Source organism: Lissotriton vulgaris, chromosome 2_1 (assembly GCF_964263255.1).
Source record: "Lissotriton vulgaris chromosome 2_1, aLisVul1.2, whole genome shotgun sequence".
NCBI classification, from domain to species: Eukaryota; Metazoa; Chordata; class Amphibia; order Caudata; family Salamandridae; genus Lissotriton; species Lissotriton vulgaris.
Genome location: NC_141687.1, coordinates 1,557,055,211 through 1,557,073,004, shown reverse-complemented (window position 1 = coordinate 1,557,073,004; position 17,794 = coordinate 1,557,055,211). Strand labels below are relative to the sequence as shown.

The 17,794-nt window shown below is 44.2% G+C and overlaps 1 protein-coding gene across 2 annotated transcripts in view; it reads left to right on the top strand.

Annotated features, from left to right (window-relative positions):
- Positions 1-17,794, top strand: part of IQCB1 (IQ motif containing B1) — a 308,848-nt gene that overhangs the window by 125,044 nt on the left and 166,010 nt on the right. The window lies entirely within an intron of this gene.

Here is a 17,794-nt window from a genome sequence, read left to right as displayed (position 1 = left end):
GATCCTGATGTGCTTGGTCCTTTGGCCTGCTGTTTCTTTGATTTTAAGTTCCGGCAGACTCCAAGGTGGTTTCTGTAGCAAGATGAAGCTATTATTCTCCTTTGAAAGTCTGTGACACCAGTTTTTGAGCTTTAGAGGCAAAAGTAAAACTTTTCTTTTGAATAAGGTATGTAACATTATTCAAAATCTGACCACACCTTCTTCTGAAAGCTCTGAGTATTTGGCTTTTCAGGCAGTAGATTCGTTGTTTCTTTGTTTCCACTTGAGTTTCGTCCATCATTACTCCTTTAAGAATTGGCTTTTTACCATCCGTGCTGGCTTCAGGCCTTAAGGCACAACCATTCATCAGGATGAACACATTTAAGTAAAATACATAGATAACAAAAATGTAAATGACTCCTTCATCAAAACTGTAAAAAGTTTGAGAGGGGGATTGTGAACTCTGCAATCTTACGCTCTGCCTTCTCAACGGAGCAGAGTCAATCTAAAATTTTAGATTTGCACCTTATCAGGCTATTAATTGTTTTGCAAACCTTATTTATTAGATTTCCTTTCAGGAAAAGGCTTATGTTCTTTGTGTAGCTTATAGAGATCATACATGTTGCAATTTTGTTTATCTTGTCTTATTAACATCGGCCACCAATTCAAAACAGTTACATTTCACGGTGAGGTTGTTTCTTACAAAGGTTCCTGTCAGTCTCATTTACTTTACATCTACCTCCATAATTTGTATTCAAGTACATTTTGTGGAGTTGTTATTCTGCGATTAGGGCCTTCAAATTCATAAGAGGAACTTGGGTGAAAAATGCGGATTTTTGCAGCTACAACAGGCTATTCTGATGGGTACTGCTAACTGCAGGTTTATCACATTGTGAATGTTCATAGGTTATATCGGGAACAATTCTGGCCTTTGCACCTGTGTGCTGGCAGATGGTGTCATCGCCCCCTCCAAACCCCCCCCCCCCCATTGCAACTCCGTCCAGTTATTTCACATGACGACACAAAGCCTTATATAAGCACCAAACATGACCTGCATGCTGACATCAGTTCTTTTTTTTCTGCACCATTCAATAAGGCTCTTGTGCGCTATTTCGATTAATTTCGCTCTTTTACCGGGTTTTTCCCAACTCTCAAAAACAAAAGTGTGCATGGATGTCTCCTCCTAAAACGACAGGGTTTAAAACACGCAGTTCTTGTGACCAGCACATGTTGGTTATGGACTTGTGTGATGTCCAGCTCTGGTGCCATGGTACCAAACACAGCTCCAAGTTCTGCAGCAAATGTTTTCTGACCTACCTTAAAGCCATCAGAGAGCAGGAAACCAAACTCTATGTTGCTGAACAGAAAAATCAGGACCAGTCCAGTTGCAATGTCTTACCTGCTCACCATTCTTGGGTTAGTCCAAGATGAGGTTGCTCCAGAAACATGTGCAACACCTGTTGCTCTCAAGGTCCCATCCTGACTTTGATGTGCAATAACAAGCCAGTGCCAGTCCTGGAGCCAATATGCACCAAATTCCTGAGTGCATCGGTGAGTCCACAACCGATTGTGGCCTTCAAGGAGGCCATGCTAAAAACTTTCAAAATTATTCCAGATTCTTCTGGCACCCCTTGGTCTCCAGATATCAGTTGGTCTTCTGCTGACAGGTCCTTCCTTTCACCGACTAACATCATTTGACCTCATCCTGTTCCACCTCTGATGCCGCCCTCTTTGCAGCTTGCTCCTTTGTTGATTCTATACCAGCAGCAGCTCAGAATCTCACCCCAATTCTGTTGACATATCCAATAGCGACATCAGTGAGGTTATGCTTCATGTCTCACTATGAAATAATCAGAGTTCAAACCCAGGCAGAGAATGACTCTTATCCTGCCCTCTTCTCTCTCCAGTGATCACCAAGGATTGGAAAATGATCCTCATTACGAAGTTGATAAGGAGATTACAGGTAAACTCTTCAACCTTCATTAAGCTAATGCAGGACTATACCTTAACCTCCAAAATGTCAGTGATCTAGACAAGTCGTCTGCATCTGAATTAATCCTTATGGGCCCAAAGGAGGAAAGTGCCTTCTTTCAGGAGATGGTAAGTAGAGCTGTAGAAGTGTGGATCTACAGTTGCTTATTTTAGAGACTAAAGTCAGTCTTTTGGCAGAGGTCTTGCAGCCTATGCATTAAAATTTGGAGTCTTTGCTTTCATTCAGCGATGCCATTAATGAGTCTCTTGTGCGACCTAGTGCCTGCTTTGCTCAGCGCTGCCAATAAGTCGCACATTTTTCAGCAATATAGTCCTGCATCTGACCTTTTTGAAGCAGCACCCAACTCTTGTGAGCTTTATTACAATTTGGTCTAGCTTCTGCCATGTATGTCAATCAAGCTACATTTCCAACTGGTCCACTGGAAAGGGAGTCTAAGAAAATTGTCTCCAGAGCCCAAAATATATTCTCGTTGCTAGCTTGTACTCTAGTCATTACATGCTGTGTGTCCTGGGTCGCTTTACCCAGGCCTTCTCGGTTGTGGAAAATTAGATTTTGTTCACCCCTACCAGAGGACTTCTGGAACTCCTTCACCCACAATGTTAAGGACATCAAGGATGCAGCAAGATATATTTCAAGTTCTGGCTTGAATTCTATAAACTGGGGTTTCTGAGGACTTCTAAGTTTCTTTATTGGATATGCTTTTAAATTGGACCAGCTTGTTCTGTGAAAACTCATATACTGTGCTGCAGCACTTCAAGTTTAGGATAGCTATGGCTCGTTCCCTGGGGTCTGCTGTCCCCCACTTGCCTTGAATAGTCAAGGGTCTTGCCTGCTACCAGAGGCAACCTGTACAGCCTGTCCAACAACCAGCCCAGTCCTTTCTTAGCTTCATGGGCAGAGGTGGTGATAGAGCAAAGTCACCAATAGATCCAACAGTTCTGTTCCTCCTCTTCCCCTGCCACCATATTCTGTCAAGCCACTTGAGTTTCCACTCCAACTGACGTTTGAGATCAGTAGGAGGCAGAATTCAGTAATACTTCTCCAACTAGTGTGTGATTACTTTAGACCATTGAGGCCTTTGAATATTCATTTTGGTGGTGCCCCCACCACTCTTCTCTTCTCCCCACATTTCCCTAGTTTTTGCATAGATGTCAGTAGATCACTGTGAGATTCTCTCCAAAGAGCGATGTTACTCACCAAGTGCATGGTTAAGGTGAATATAGAGGCAGAGAGAGGAATGGGGGTTTATTCCTGCTACTCTCTTGGAGAACGGGGGTCTACAGCCGTTATTGGACATCAGATTCTCAAATGATGCCTTCAGACCTCAGAAAGGAGATCGAGATGTTGAATCTGTCCCAGGGCCTATTTGGCTTTGACCCTAAGCACTGGATAGTGTACTTGGACTTGAACGATATTCATTTGCAGTGGTCGATCATGCTATCCCCCAGGCAGTACATGTCTTTTGTGGTGGTGTCAGACCTTCTTGAAATCACCATCATGCCCTTCAGCTGAACTTCAGACCCTCGGTTGTCCACAAACATCATGCAGGTGGTTGCAGCCCATCTTAATAGAGTGGAGATACATCTATTCCCTTACCTTAACAACTGGCTCCTGACTTCATGTTCACATTAGCTTGTTTTTGGGCACCTGCAGGCAATGGAATTGTTCCTGTCGACCCTAGGATTCCGGCTCCACAAACTGAAATCCCACCTTCACCCTGTGTATTTATAGGGGCCATCCTGGACATGGTGGCTTCCAAGGCCTTTCTGCCCCTGCAACAGTCCAGGATATTCATTCTCTGATCCTGAAGTTTTCAGAGCGGGCACTTGTTTCAGACCACCTGGTACTGAGGCTTCTTGAGCTCTTGGCTATGTGCATCCTCCTGGATCCTCATGCCTGTTAACACAAGCAGGTCCTTGAATGGAACTTTCGCCTTCATTGGGCCCAGCTCTGGTGGTGCTTCTCAGACAATATCCACATCTGGAGTGAGGTGGACCTAGATCTGCGGTGGCAGATGCCGTCCTAACCTGCAACTGACCATTCTCCTCATCCCAGCCTTCCAGTGGCGTCAGACGTGTTATCTCTTAGCTGGGTAGGTCATCTGGATGAAGTGGAGATCAGGAGCCTCTTGTCACCAATGGGAAGCACTATTGCATCAATGTTTTGGAGCTGCATGCCATCCCACTGGCATTCAAGACTTTTCTGCCTTCTGTCAAGGGCATGCCAGCCCAGTTACTAACAGACAACAAGACTGCCATGTGGTAGTGCAACCAGGAGGGCAGAACGTGGCCCTTCTCTGGAGGCCCTGAGACTGTGGCAGTGGCTGGACTCTGATTAGATCTCCCTGACGGTCAGTCACCTTGCAGGTTCCTGCAACATCAGGGTGGATGAACTCAGCACACATAATTTTGCTGATCACAAATGGCATCTGCACTGAGAGGGGGCACAGGGCATTTTCGCCCAGTGAAACGTCGCCGTGGTAGATCTGTTCAGCACTTCAAGGAATGCTCAATACCCAGCCTTTTGCACCATTGAGTTTCATCCTTGCGGATCCCTGGTAGATCCCAAAGGTGTTAATAAAGTTCAGGATGGAACAAGTTCAGTAATTCCTGATTGCCCCAGACTCAAATCGTAAGTGTCAAGTACTAGGAGGTCCTGAATCTAAGCACATGTTCTCCACATGAACTGCCTCTGTGGGAGGTCCTTCTCTTCCAGCAACTAGGCTGATTCTTGTATTTGAACCTCCACAATCCATACCTCTCTGCTTTGAGACTGAGCAGCGTCAACTGAGTGGTTGTGATCTTCCTTCGTACGTGATGGATGTAATTTTGGCAGCTCGCAGTCTATCCACAAAGTACATTTACTCTGGCCGTTAGTCTACATTTATCTGGTGCGAGAATATGCAGGTTGACCTTCTGCAGACATATATGTCTTATGTCCTTTATTTTGCTTTGTACCTGGACCGACAAGGCTTTGGTGTGGGCACTCGTCAATCATACTTATCAAACCTATCAGCATTATTTGTTTGCCTGATTAGCCTTCTTGGCCTGATTCACCTATTGTGATGTGTTTTTGAAAGGGCTTTCAAACATGTCTCCTCCTGCACCCTTCTACTTTATGTGGCATGGGGATCTGAATTTGGTCCTTACTTTCCCGACATAAGCTCCCTTTGAGCCTCTGCACAATGTAACTTTTCTTTTGGCTCTTGACTCTAAAAACAGTTTCTCTCTTCTGGGCATCATGCAGGTGCAATGCAGGCATTTCCTTTCCAGCCTCCGTACCCTATTTTTCCTGCCATCCTGTTGCTTCTGATGTGTGCCTTCTTTCTTCTGAAAGTGGTGTTGCCTTTTGATGGGGGGATAGGTCATTATGCGTCCCACTTTATTATTTCCTTCTCATCCATCTAACGAGGAGCAGAGGCTGCACCAATTGGTAGGGCAAAAGAATTGTTCAGTGGAACGCCGCTCTTTGTTGAATTCACTAGTGTGAAGTACTGGAAAGGCTGTCCAGAAATTAACCTTATTTCAATGGATCGTCCTTTACATCAATCTTCGTTATCCCTTCACACAAAAAAAGAGAATCCGCCTAAGGGCCTGGGAAAAGGCCACTACTACAGCCGTGGCTCAGGATGTTGCTGTTTTGAACATCTCCTACGCTGCCACATAAGAATCTGTCCATTCTTTTCTAGGCACTATTGGATCAGTTTTCCAAAGATGGTCATTTTGCCTTCTCGGTTCTGGTGAATGTATTGATGTAACATCTACTCCTTGGACCCACATCCTGGCGGGGGCATTGCTTTAGTATTGATTCACAAGATGAGGGATCTGTTATCCCTCAGATGAATGAGTTACATAACAGCGTTAATGCTCTCTCTAACTGTAGGTTGTTCACCACCTGTCCTCTTCCACGTTTTGTGGAGTGAACCTTCAGAGGAAATAAAGACTCCGTTAGATGACGCGCTCTGTCACATCCTCAATTTCCTAGCGATACTCCATGTGTAGGGGCACAGACAATGTTATGATACAGACTAAAGTCAGTGCGCATGGACGGTGATCTGTGTCTTTGTGTTGTCTTGTACAAGTGGCGAGGTAATAATGGAGGTAGATGGTGTCACGTGCAGGCAGGATTGATTGCAGAAATGTTTGCTACAAACCTCGTGAATTAAGAGAATAAAAACTTGAGAAATTTGCAGTTATAAAAAGTATCCACCATAAAGAGTGCTACTGAAGGTAAATAACTTGTTCTTCACTATGATAAAAAGAAAAATAGAAAAAGCAAGGCAGGAATACAAAACCAAATATTTTTAGACATTTTCATGCTCATTGGCCTCCATATTTATACACTTAGGTTGAACCCAGATAGGACGAAAAACAAAGCAAGAATATTGGTAAAGAGATTGTTGCATAGTATAAAACTAACAAGTCTACGAATGGCATAGACACGAGTAGCCAACCTACAAGTGGACCTCTTGTTTTTGCAACAAGACCCACCTCAATTTTTACTCTCAGCCCAACCAACTTGCAATACAACCCGCTTCCCTTGTCACCCCCTGCTGTCATGTGAAAAGCATCCTTTCCTGGGCAACTTTGCAGGCTCTCCTCAACTTTCATCCCCTACTCTATCTCCCTTTCTGAACAACTGTACTCTCCAGCCACTGCACCCTTTGTCCCTCTCATCCTTTTCCTTGTATGTTGCGTTTAGTCCCAGTTCTTCGTCGTGTTTTGTCAAGAAACAAATTCTGCTGAAATACCAAAAGATGGAGTTCAGTGCACTGCCCGCCTACTCGGGGTGCTCCTGGCGCATCCACTTTCTCTAACTCCCATCTGTTGGTTCCAGATTTGTAAAGCGCGACTTACCACCCCTAAGGGTATCCAGGCGCTGGAGGGCTTCGGGTAGATTAAGTGAGCTATTGCCCAGAGTCACATGATGCTGAGCTGTGCTGCCGCTGGCACTGGGACTCGAACCATGAGCCCGTGCTCTGGAGGCAGCCACTCTGGCTATTGCGCCACACCTCTCTCACCGTTAACTTAGGAGAGCAAACCTTCATGATCTTTTTTTTCTCCTCCAGCTTGTAAACATCAGTGCATCATTCAAGGATAACCACTTCCTCAATACCATATGAATTCACGTGGTGCACTTGCAGTTCAGCCCCTGGTTCCTGCACGTGCAGTCAGCAGCCCTTCAAATTCTTTACCTGGAATGCACGAAAATTACATCACCTGAATCACATTGTGCAAGCAGTTAACCGTAGAAAAAGAAATAAGCTTTGGCAATGCCAACAGCTTTTCCTTTTATACCTTGACAATATGTTTACATAACTGAGGAGTACACTGAAGAGAAATCAATAGGAAAATATTATTTTCTTCTAGTTAAACGGAAGCCCTACTGTGCCCCCCCAAACTAACATGTAATTCATATTCAATAGTTTTACCAGCTTCCTGTTAAATGATGCAACTTTGTATAAAAGTTTTTAAAAAGATCAATTTCTTCATAACAATTAAGAGGATTTACACAGATAATGACAATTATATTTTGGCTGATTTGTTATATCGAGATGGCTAATTCGTTCAGATGAGCACTGCTTGGAAAAAAAACATTTTCTCCCTGATAATGCTTTTCTGATTTAATCACGATTCAACTCGTTGCAACGAAAGCGTCACTAATGATACATTTGTGTATATATTTATTAAAAAATGTGAACAAAAAGTTATAGCAGACAGTATTGGGATCAGTATACGCATCTTTTAGTGTTTATACAAATAAGTGAAGCAGCCTTGGAAAAATCAAGCTCTTTCGTTTGCTTTTGTTAAGGAAAAGCACAATTTCAAGGAGGTTTTGTAATTTAAGGAGGTAAACCAGTCAGTCGCAGGAAGGCAACATTCAGTTTGCATTGACGAATGTCAGTATTTCATGTTGCCACTCAAAGGTGATGTAGCATTAGGCACTCTTTGAATGTAGAAACAAAACGTGAAACCTAGAGTACCCACATTCCCAGGTCTGACTCTCTAACACGAATAATCCATTTTCCCCTGGTGGTGCTAAAGTGCTACAAAGTCAAAACATAAAGTCAGAAAAATAGCACACTACAGACATCTATAACTAACATGAAACCTATTTCTGTACATGCCGAATGTAGGAAAGTAAAAAAAAAAAAGGAAACTGACGTCAGCGCTTAAATTTGAATTTTGAGTTATTTGTAAAGCGCACATACACTGAGCAGTTTCTTGGCGCTATAGAGTTTCAAACTGAGGGAAAAAAAGGACTACGGATTGAAGGCTTGCTCAAACAGGAAAGTCTTTAGAGCTTTACGAAACTCCATATATGAGGGAGAGGATCTGAGAGGGGGGGGGGGGGGGGGGAGTTCCAGAAAGTGGGTGCCAGTACCGAGACTTTCTGGCCACCAGATCGTTTTTTTCTGAACCGGGGGATGACTAGCAGAGACTTAGAAGAAGAGCGTAGGTCTCTGGCGGGGGAGTAATTAGTGATGGCAGAGTTGATAAACGCAGGGGCCGTGCCTGCCCGAACTTGGAAGGTAAGGCAACCAAGTTTAAAGAGAGCTCTTTGTTTGATTGGAAGCCAATGGAGAGCCATCAGGAGCGGGGAGGAGTGATGGAATTTTGGGACCCATACACCAGTTGGGCTGCCTGGTTCTGCACCATCTGGAGGCGTTGAAGTGTGTAGGCGGGAGCACCGTTGTAGATGATGTTCCCGTAATCGATCTTGGATAAGATCATGGCCATGACAACCAGTTTAAGTGCGGAGAGGGAAAAAAAGGGATACTTTTCTAATGATACGTAAGGAATAAAAACAAGAAGAGACAACAGAACTTATATGGGTGTGAAGTGTCAAGTGGTGATTGAGTGTAATACCAAGGGTCTTAACGGCATTAGAAGGGGAAAGGGGGGGTCCAAGGGAGTTGGGCCAAAAGGTGGGCGACCAAGGATTGCTGCAGCCTCCAGTCCAGATCAACTCTGTCTTATCCGGGTTGAGTTTAAGATGGTTTGCATTCATCCAAGCCCGGAAGCTGGAGGCACCGAGTGAGGAGGGGGAGAAATTAAAGATGAGCTGGAGGTCATCAGCATAGTTGTAGACTGTGACCTCCATCTGTTGGAGTGCAAAAATGAGGGGAAAGATATAAAGGTTAAATAAAAGGGGGGAGAGGGAGGAGCCCTGAGGAACCCCACATGTCACCCTGCTGGGGGAGGCAGAAAATTCAGCCAGATGGACTGCCTGTGTGCGCCCCTCCAGGAAAGATCCTATCCAGGCAAGGGCCTGTCCCCCTATACCCGCCGCCTTGACACGGGACAGAAGAATGGAGTGGTCAACCGTGTCAAAGGCGGCGGATAGATAGAGGAGGACCAAGGCCTGGGGGGTGTTGGTGTCGAGTCCTTCCCTAAGTTGGTCCATGACTGAGATAACCACCTTCTCAGTGGAGTGGCGGGGACGAAAGCCCGCCTGACAGGGAGCAAGGTAGTTGCTGCTCTCTATAAAGGAGCTGAGTACCTGGGTAACGTGGGACTCTGCTACTTTTCCCAGGTAGGGGTGAAAGGATATGGGGCGATAGTTTGCAGGGGAAGAGGAGTCGGCTCTTGGTTTTTTTAATATAGGAAGAATTACGGCAGTTTTCAGGGGGGACGGAACAGAGCCTGAGGTGAAACAGTTGTTCAGGAGGGCTAGGGCGGGAGCTGGACACGCCGAGAAGAACTGGCTAAGAATACGTGCCGGGGCAATGTCGCCTGGGGAGCCCGATTTAATGCGACTAAGCAAGGGGGACAGGGATTCACTAGTGAGGGGAGGGATGGTATTGAGGAGACAGTTGTTTTCAGAGGGTTGGGGTGGAGTGAAAGTGGAGGGGGGAGAGATATTGGCTTTGATGAGGGCTATCTTGTCAATAAAAATTCGTTAAGCGAATCGCATAAGCCCTGGGAGGGGGGAATCTTAGGCAGTGTTCTGTCCGATGAGGCCAGCTCATGAACGGTGGAAAATATTTCACGAGGTTGGCATTCTGCTGCCAGGATACGTCCGGAGAAGTACTCGGATTTAGCTGTCAAGATGGCTACTTTGTATTCTTTAAACACGGTGACAAAATGTAGTCTGCTGGTGGTGCAGTATGTTCGCCTCCAGGCTCGTTCAGCCTGTCTTACCTCTAATTTTTTTGCTTTAATAGCAGGACTGAACCACTTGTTGGCATTGTGGGAACGGTTGATGGTCGACCGCTTCGAAGGGGCCACCGTGTCACAGGCACTAGTGAGCCACCGATCAAGAGTGGCAGTCTGGGAATGGGGGTCTAGGTCCGAAAGATCAGGACAGGTTGTAGTTAACGTATTGCAGAGGGAAGGAATATCAACTTTATGCCAGTTCCTAGTCCAGGAGTTCTTGGGGGGAGGAAGAGATGTTTTTTGGTTCAGGTCCAGGGAAAAGGCAAGCAGGGAATGATCCGACCAGGTGCAGGGCGAAATGGTAGGGGTGGACATTGAAATGTTAAGTGTCCTGATCTGATCTAAGGTGTGGCCGCGGATGTGGGTAGGGCCTTGGACGTGCTGAGTGAAATTGAGACTGAGAAGTGATTGAGTGAAGTCTTTAGAGGTAGAATCCTCAGCGGGATCGGTGGGCCAGTAGTTGAAATCGCCCAAGACCAGAACAGAAGCATTATTGATCACCAAGGTGGCCAGTAAGTTCTGAAAGGCAGAGAGAAAGGCGGGGGATGACTGAGGTGGCCGGTAGGTTAGGACACAAGTAATAGGATTCTTAAAGGAAGTAGAGCGCACTACCAGACAGTCAGCTGCTGGCAGTGTGGGCGAGTCCAGGGACTGGAAGTGAAGATCCTTGTGGGTGATCAAGGCTACTCCGCCTCCCACTTTGCTCTCTGGACGATCGGCGCAGAGCATAGGGTAGTGGGATGGAAGAGAGGCAAGGACGTTAGGCAAGCAATCCGGTTTATACCAGGTTTTAGTTAAAAACAAGAGGTCTGGGGAATTGGAGTCCAAAAGATCATAAATTTCAGTCTGGTGTTTGACGGCAGATCTCGTGTTGAGAAGGAGGGCAGTTGTGGTGAAAGGGAGAGGAGTTAGTGGGATGGGCCCAGGGGAAGCAATGCCAAGTCTTTGGGCATAGGACAGAGTGGCCTGATTCAATTGCCAATTAGCTTGTAGTGAGCGCAGTTCATCAGAGGTATATGTCAGAGAATGTGCAGAGTGTTGTGCCCCGTGTCCCGGCCTGGCGCAGACGGGCTTGCCTTAGGCGCGCCCGCTGCGCTCGTCCGCTGCACGTACGAAAATTGCACATTATATAACAGACCGGAGGTGCTGAAAGGGGGCGTGGCCTCTCGAGCAAGGGGCGTGGCCTATGTGGGCGTCGCTGATGGCGGCAATGTCAGGGTCCCGCGGCAGCGATAAACTCCGCTGCGCGGTAAAGTTAGAGGCGAAAATGCGCCCTGAGCAGTGGGGAATCAGCAGTTAAGAACAACAAGTAATAGGTTATAGTGACACTCAAATTTTAAAAGCTCGAACAAATAAGCCTACTCCCGGCTTCCGCCTCAGGAGGAAAACTCTATCAACCTGACGCTAGCAATCAGCGTCGGTTTTAAAGGCGATGGGGGCGTGGCCTCTCGAGCGAGGGGCGTGGCCTAAATATAACTGCTTACGCAAAATCTGCATGAAGTCCTCCTTGGTCTCTCTGTGTATTTTAGTCAAGAGCCCTCCTCCGAAGTAGTATATTTCCTTTCCCTGCTCCTCCATACTGAGTGTGCTACTGTTATACCTTGGAAACTAAATGTACAAGGTTGCTTTTTGGCCCTACAGAAACGTTGTTCTCTGTGTACCAGGTTTATTTTACTTCAAAGCCCTTGCATTTACGCCTGAGAATCTCTATAACGGGATCTTCATTAATATTCACAAAAAACATATTAGGCCCACACTTCTGCGGGATCACACAATCTCTCCAAATAATGCAAAAGGAATGCCTACGAAAATGAAATATTTGCACATAATGAATCTCAAAAACGAAACGGAAAAATATAAAAATAATCTTTCTAAAATAAAGAAATGGGGAAGAGGGGGTAATCTTTTAAAGGGGGCATGAGTGCGATTATTCCCTCCCCTACCAACACCAATCAGGTTGCTCCTTTACAGAGCAGGACTGATAGAACACAAGAACCTTGTTGTGATAGTGAGCTGTGTTGGAGGGAGAAAGGGAAGGGAAGGAAGTGGGGCATATCTCCCTACAAAAGGGCCTCCACTCACTTATTAGGGATGAGCACAGTCCGGATAGAGGAGGTATGCCAAGCCCCTTTTCGCCTCTCTGCTGACAGGTGAAGTGAAGAAGTGGGTTACGGGGTGTAAAGAAAAGAGAGCATATTTCTGATGGCAGAGGAGTAATACCAAGGCTCCTTTCGCGCTTTGTGCAGGACATATGATCCTCCCTGGAAACTCTGCTTTGACAAGAGAACATCACAAACGTTTGATCCTGAAGAACAAGGATTCATAGGCTTCGAATATAAACCCTGAAAATTAGGGACAATATATCGCCCACGTGCTAGGACCATGAAGTAATATTACTCTAGAGTAACAAGAGGAGCTGCCATTCCCAAATAGTACCTTGTTTTTGTCCCCACAGAATGCCACTCAAGATTGTTCGGCAAAATATTATGATGCAGGGCTGCTGACTCTGCGCCCATTATGGATCGTCACAGCGTCTGCTGTCCTGGAACCAAATGCTTAATCCACAGGGCTCCAAGCAGAGCTGCTTATAAAATGTAATAAAGGGGAGAGTGAGGTGCCCGAAGCAGATGCAGGGAGGCTGAACTAAAGTGCCCTTACTTTAGTACAAGGTGGACTCGCTGCTGCAGACAATATGAGCATCCAAAGGCTTTTTTTAATGCTAGACTATCATATGCTTTGGACCCGATTCACAAACTACTTTTTGGAGTACTTAAAGTAGTATTCAAGTAGTACTGTTTACAGACCACAAAATGCAAATCACAAACCTACAGTTGGAGATCTCCACCTCCGCCTCTCGTATATTTTCTGTACGGAAATTTCTGCAGTGGTGGCGGTGGTCTCTGCACACATAGGCATATATTTTTGTAGTATGAATGCGGGAGGGACTATGAGGACTGGTAATAATTTCTACAAAATATTTGGGGTTAAGGGGAAATTAAAGAGGGGTTGTGAGAAAGTCACCCTTTTTGCCATGATCACCCCCCATCCCCCCTTTTTTTTTTTTGCATGGTTCTGGTGGTAACTGATTCTGACGGTGCCCAGGGCCAGTGCTCGGAGTATAAGGATATGCAAATTAGGTGTAATTATAATTGGTACTGACAGCTTAGCTGTAAGTCCCTAGTATAAAATAGGGCATGTAGGTTTAAAGCTCCAATAGACTGAATGCACTTAAGTGTGCACTACTGTGGTAACCGCTGTCATTTTAAAGGCAGAAATGCCATTCAGGCTGCCTGTACCTTACATTTATATGCAAATTCGACTTTGGATTTAAAGGTACTTCCAAAGGTAAACAGCCTTTAGTGCACGGTCGCTAGTACGCATACCATTACTTGGCAAGCGTTACTACGCTTGTGATGTTTCAACGCGTAACATTAGTACGCAAGTTGTTACATTGCAAGCATTGTTATAACACATGCGTTGTAATGGTATGCGCTATCCACATCGTTGTTTGGAAGGAGCTTCCGTTTCATACAACGACCTGCAGATCTGACATCACTGGAACCCAGAGAAGAGAGGAACCATGGAGGAGACGTAAGTGTAGTTTTTTTTGTATCGTGCAGGGATAGTCTTTTAGGTTGTAGGGTTGTGTTTGAGTAGTGTAGGTTCGTGTTGGGGCTACTGTCTTTTGGTTTAGGGTAGTGATGTGGTTTATGTGTAGTGTCGGGTAGTGTTTTAGGGTTTAGGGTAGTGTCAGGGGGGTCGAGCAGGGTAGTGTTTTAGTGTAGGGAACAGACTGGGGGTAGGGTCGTGCTGGGGGTAGTGTTTTAGGGTTTAGGGTAGTGTAGTGGTGTTAGTTTAGTGTAGGGTAATGTATTAGGGTTTAGGGTAGTGTCAGGGTGTCGTACAGGGTAGTGTTTGAGTGTAGGAACAGGACTGGGGGTCAGGGAGGGTTGTGCAGGGGGTAGTGTTTTAGGGTTTAGGGTAGTGTTGTGGTGTTTGTGTAGGGTAGTGTTTTAGAGTTTAGGGTAGGGTAGTGTTGGGGTGTCATGCAGGGTAGTGTTGTAGTGAAGGGTCCAGGCAGGAGGGGAAGGCCGTGTAGAGGGTAGTGCACTGATGTTTAAGTAGTGTACGGTAGTGTAGTGTAAGCATGATTTTTGTGCGGTTTTTAATTAACATAAACCATAGTACATTTATAACCATTTGAGTTATAAATGCATGCGCAGTTAAAACTGCTATGTAAAAACATGCGAAGTAGTGGTTTATGCTAAGTAAAAACATCGCACTAAAATCATGCGGAGTAATGGTATGCAAAGTATCGACATACATTCACTTCCAAAGTCTCAAGCTACCCTATATTTACATATAATTCACCACTAAGAGGTCCCCAAGGTACCCCAGGGTCAGGGTGCCTAGTAACTATAAGCAGGGACATTATACAAGATGTTTTATAAGCCCTGGTGAGGAGAAAACAGGCAATTCTGTTTTCCTCATTGTAGTGAATGGCTCCATAGGCTAACATTGAGATATTTTATTTAAGTATAAATATTGACCGGAGCCACCTAAAAATATACTTCTATAGTTAAGATAAATCTAACAACTTGCCACTGTTAGATTTATAATATCTGTAAAAGAAAATAAGTTATTAAACTTTATTTTCTGTGAACCAAAATCCAACCTTTCAACTGCTCTCTCCTGATTGACCAGCCTCTGGCCAGGCTGCTCTGAGTTGTGAAAAGCCTTGCTCAAAAGACAATGGGTTTCCTGTGGACGGAGAAGTACAAGCTGCAGAGCAGATGGCAGAAAGTGGGTGAGGGGTAGCCAAACTGGTCTTCAAAAGGAGAATGACACTTTAGGACAGCACAGGCTGACCCCGGCAAACTGCCACCAGAGCCACACAGGAGCCCCTGTAATTAGATTAGGGACAGGGTTGGAAGGGGAGTGTTAAGAAAAATTAGCCACAGCAGTAGGTTGGGTTAGCCTGATCCAGCTCCTGTAGAGAGCTTTCTCCATTTTGGATTCTGAAAGAATAGTACTTTCTGGGACAAAAATATACCACACTTAGAGCAAGTGGTTATACACCTGTGTGACACCCTGCATCCCATTGGTCAGGGGTGCCCCGCATCTGACACCCAGGAACACTGGATAAATATGGAAGGGCTGCATAGCTCCTCCAATCTGATTGAAACTGCAAGAGGAAGGACTGCCCTGCTGGATTCTGGATCTGCACCCAAAGGACTGCACTCTGAAGGACTGCACCTGATGCACAATCTGGTACTAGAGCCCTAAAGACTTTGTCTTGCTTCAAGAAGGATTAAGGAGTGGCCTCCTTGCAAGCTACGGGTTAACAGAGCACACCTGCATCATCTCCACCAAGAGTGCCCATCCTGCAGTGTGTGTTCTGGACTTTTAAGGATTTGGCCATGTGCATTGTGGTAATTGTAGTCCAGACATCCCAAGGACTATTAAGGAGATGCAAGACCCTTGGATTTGTGATTTGTGTTTTGAACACTTTGAACCTTCAAAAGGAACTTCATGAAGAAATTCCAGAAGTTTGGAGCAACGTTTGGGAAAAGTTCCATAAGGTGACCGACTCGATGTTGAGAGTCAAGTTGGCTACCTACAACTGCAACCCGGACTAGATTTCAAGTTCATCCTGCTGAATGCTCCGGAGCTCCAGACTTCCAGGATTTCACTTGGGCCTCGTATAGAAACAATCGGACGTCACATTGAAATCAGCGTGCAGGAGGGAACCCCTCGATGTTGTGAGAAAATCCTCCAGAAAAGTCAGAAGGAAAAATTTAGACCGAGGTCTCCCGCTTAATATAGCCGACCAAGGCCCCATCACATTCGGCCTCAAACTTTGACTTTGTCCCGGTCAAGCGCGACCAGATGTCCCAAAGTGGCGCTATATGTTTTTAAGCAGTAGAAAGTGTTTATTTTTTTTTAAAATAATATCTTCGGTTCTGTACATTGGATTTTTGTCATTTTGGTGTCTTATTTGTTTATAAAAATATAATATATTTTTATAAATTGGAGTTTTACTTTTATTGTGTTTTGTCTTACATATTTCTTGTATTTTTTTTTTTTTTAAATGCTTTAAACACCTGTCTCCTAAGTTACGCCTGCCTGCTCTTTGCCAGCTACCAAGGGTTGAGCGAGGAAATAATTTATTGAGATCTTGACTGACCCTTTTATTGTGCTTGTGACCTTATTACTAGTGGTAAGTTACTAATTATCACTACTAATAAATCACTTTCCAATAGGGGTTTAGGGAAGGGCAAGCAAATTCAAAACACACACCTACAAAAGCATAAGACCATTGTAGTTCACTAAATAATATTAGTACAGCCCTAACAGTGTCAAAACACGCTTAAATATGCTCCATTTTAGTGTTGGAGTAAGTAGCGCACTACACAAGTCTAACCTCTAGTACTGCAGTACATTCTAAGAAAAAACGATGGACGCAAGGAAAATAGTAAAAATTGAATGAATGTTATATTTTTCTCAAATTAAAGTTCTATACATTTAGTGGTAAATTAAGTGTAGTTATTGTTTTAAAAAAAATTAAACATAACTTTTTTTGAGCATAAAAAAAATCATTCATTCGTAACTGTTAAACAGGTTTAGTGCAAATTAAACCAAAAGATGTTAGTGAAGTAGATACTGTTATTTTTTAATTATTGTTTAAACATTTATAATTTAAGTTAATATATTTAAATTATTTTATAATTTAATGCAGATCTAATTTGTGTAAGTAATCTTGTAAATATTTTCTTTTATTAGTTGAAGGTTCATATTCATTGCTTTAAATTATTTTACATATATATATTTTACAATAAAATATTTGTAATTATTTTTTCAAATAAAATTCATTATCATTGTACTCATAAATTCTTTCATAGTAGAAACTACCTCCCACCTCCTTAGATGGGCAGGAGACATGTAAGTTTCCCCTTGGTGTAAGTCAGCACTTTGAAAATGTGAAGACCAAAAAGTGGAGAGTTTTATCTTGGTGTAGGAGTAGATCTACATGTCAGTAGACCTCTACATGTAAATTTACCTTTGTGAATTGAGTCCTTCGTGCCTAATCTCAATAGAATACGTGAGGTGGGGTCACTGACAGTGAGCTATGGAAGTGTCACCTTGCTGCCCCAAGAGAATAAAATGGGGCATTTTAAAGACAAAGACTTCTTCAGACCCTGTATGCCTGTGAAATACAGGAAGGATGACTGCTGATCAATGCCTCATAAACCTAATTGAAGTAGGATCAGTGTGTTGTTTGAGATACTAAACGACTTGAAGCATTCTTCCCAAATTACTTCAGATAAAGTGGCAGATGCATTATAAAGTGCAAACCACAATGTGTGAGGTGTGGAACCATATATTGAAGTTACATAGACACATGATGTGCAGCTATACAGCACGAATCTGACATCCAGAGCTAGAAAACATTTAAACATTGCAGAAGTGTCTCTGAACCATGTGGCCTTTTGACTCTTTACACATCTGTTTTCGGGACCTCTGGGTACAGAACAGATGCCTGATTCACTACATGTTTTCTGTGACATTATCTTGAGTGTCAAAGCCTACCTTGCAGCTATTTCTGAGCAGGTATCCTGATTGCATTAGCAAAAATACTACCAAACTTTTCAAAAGTAAAAAT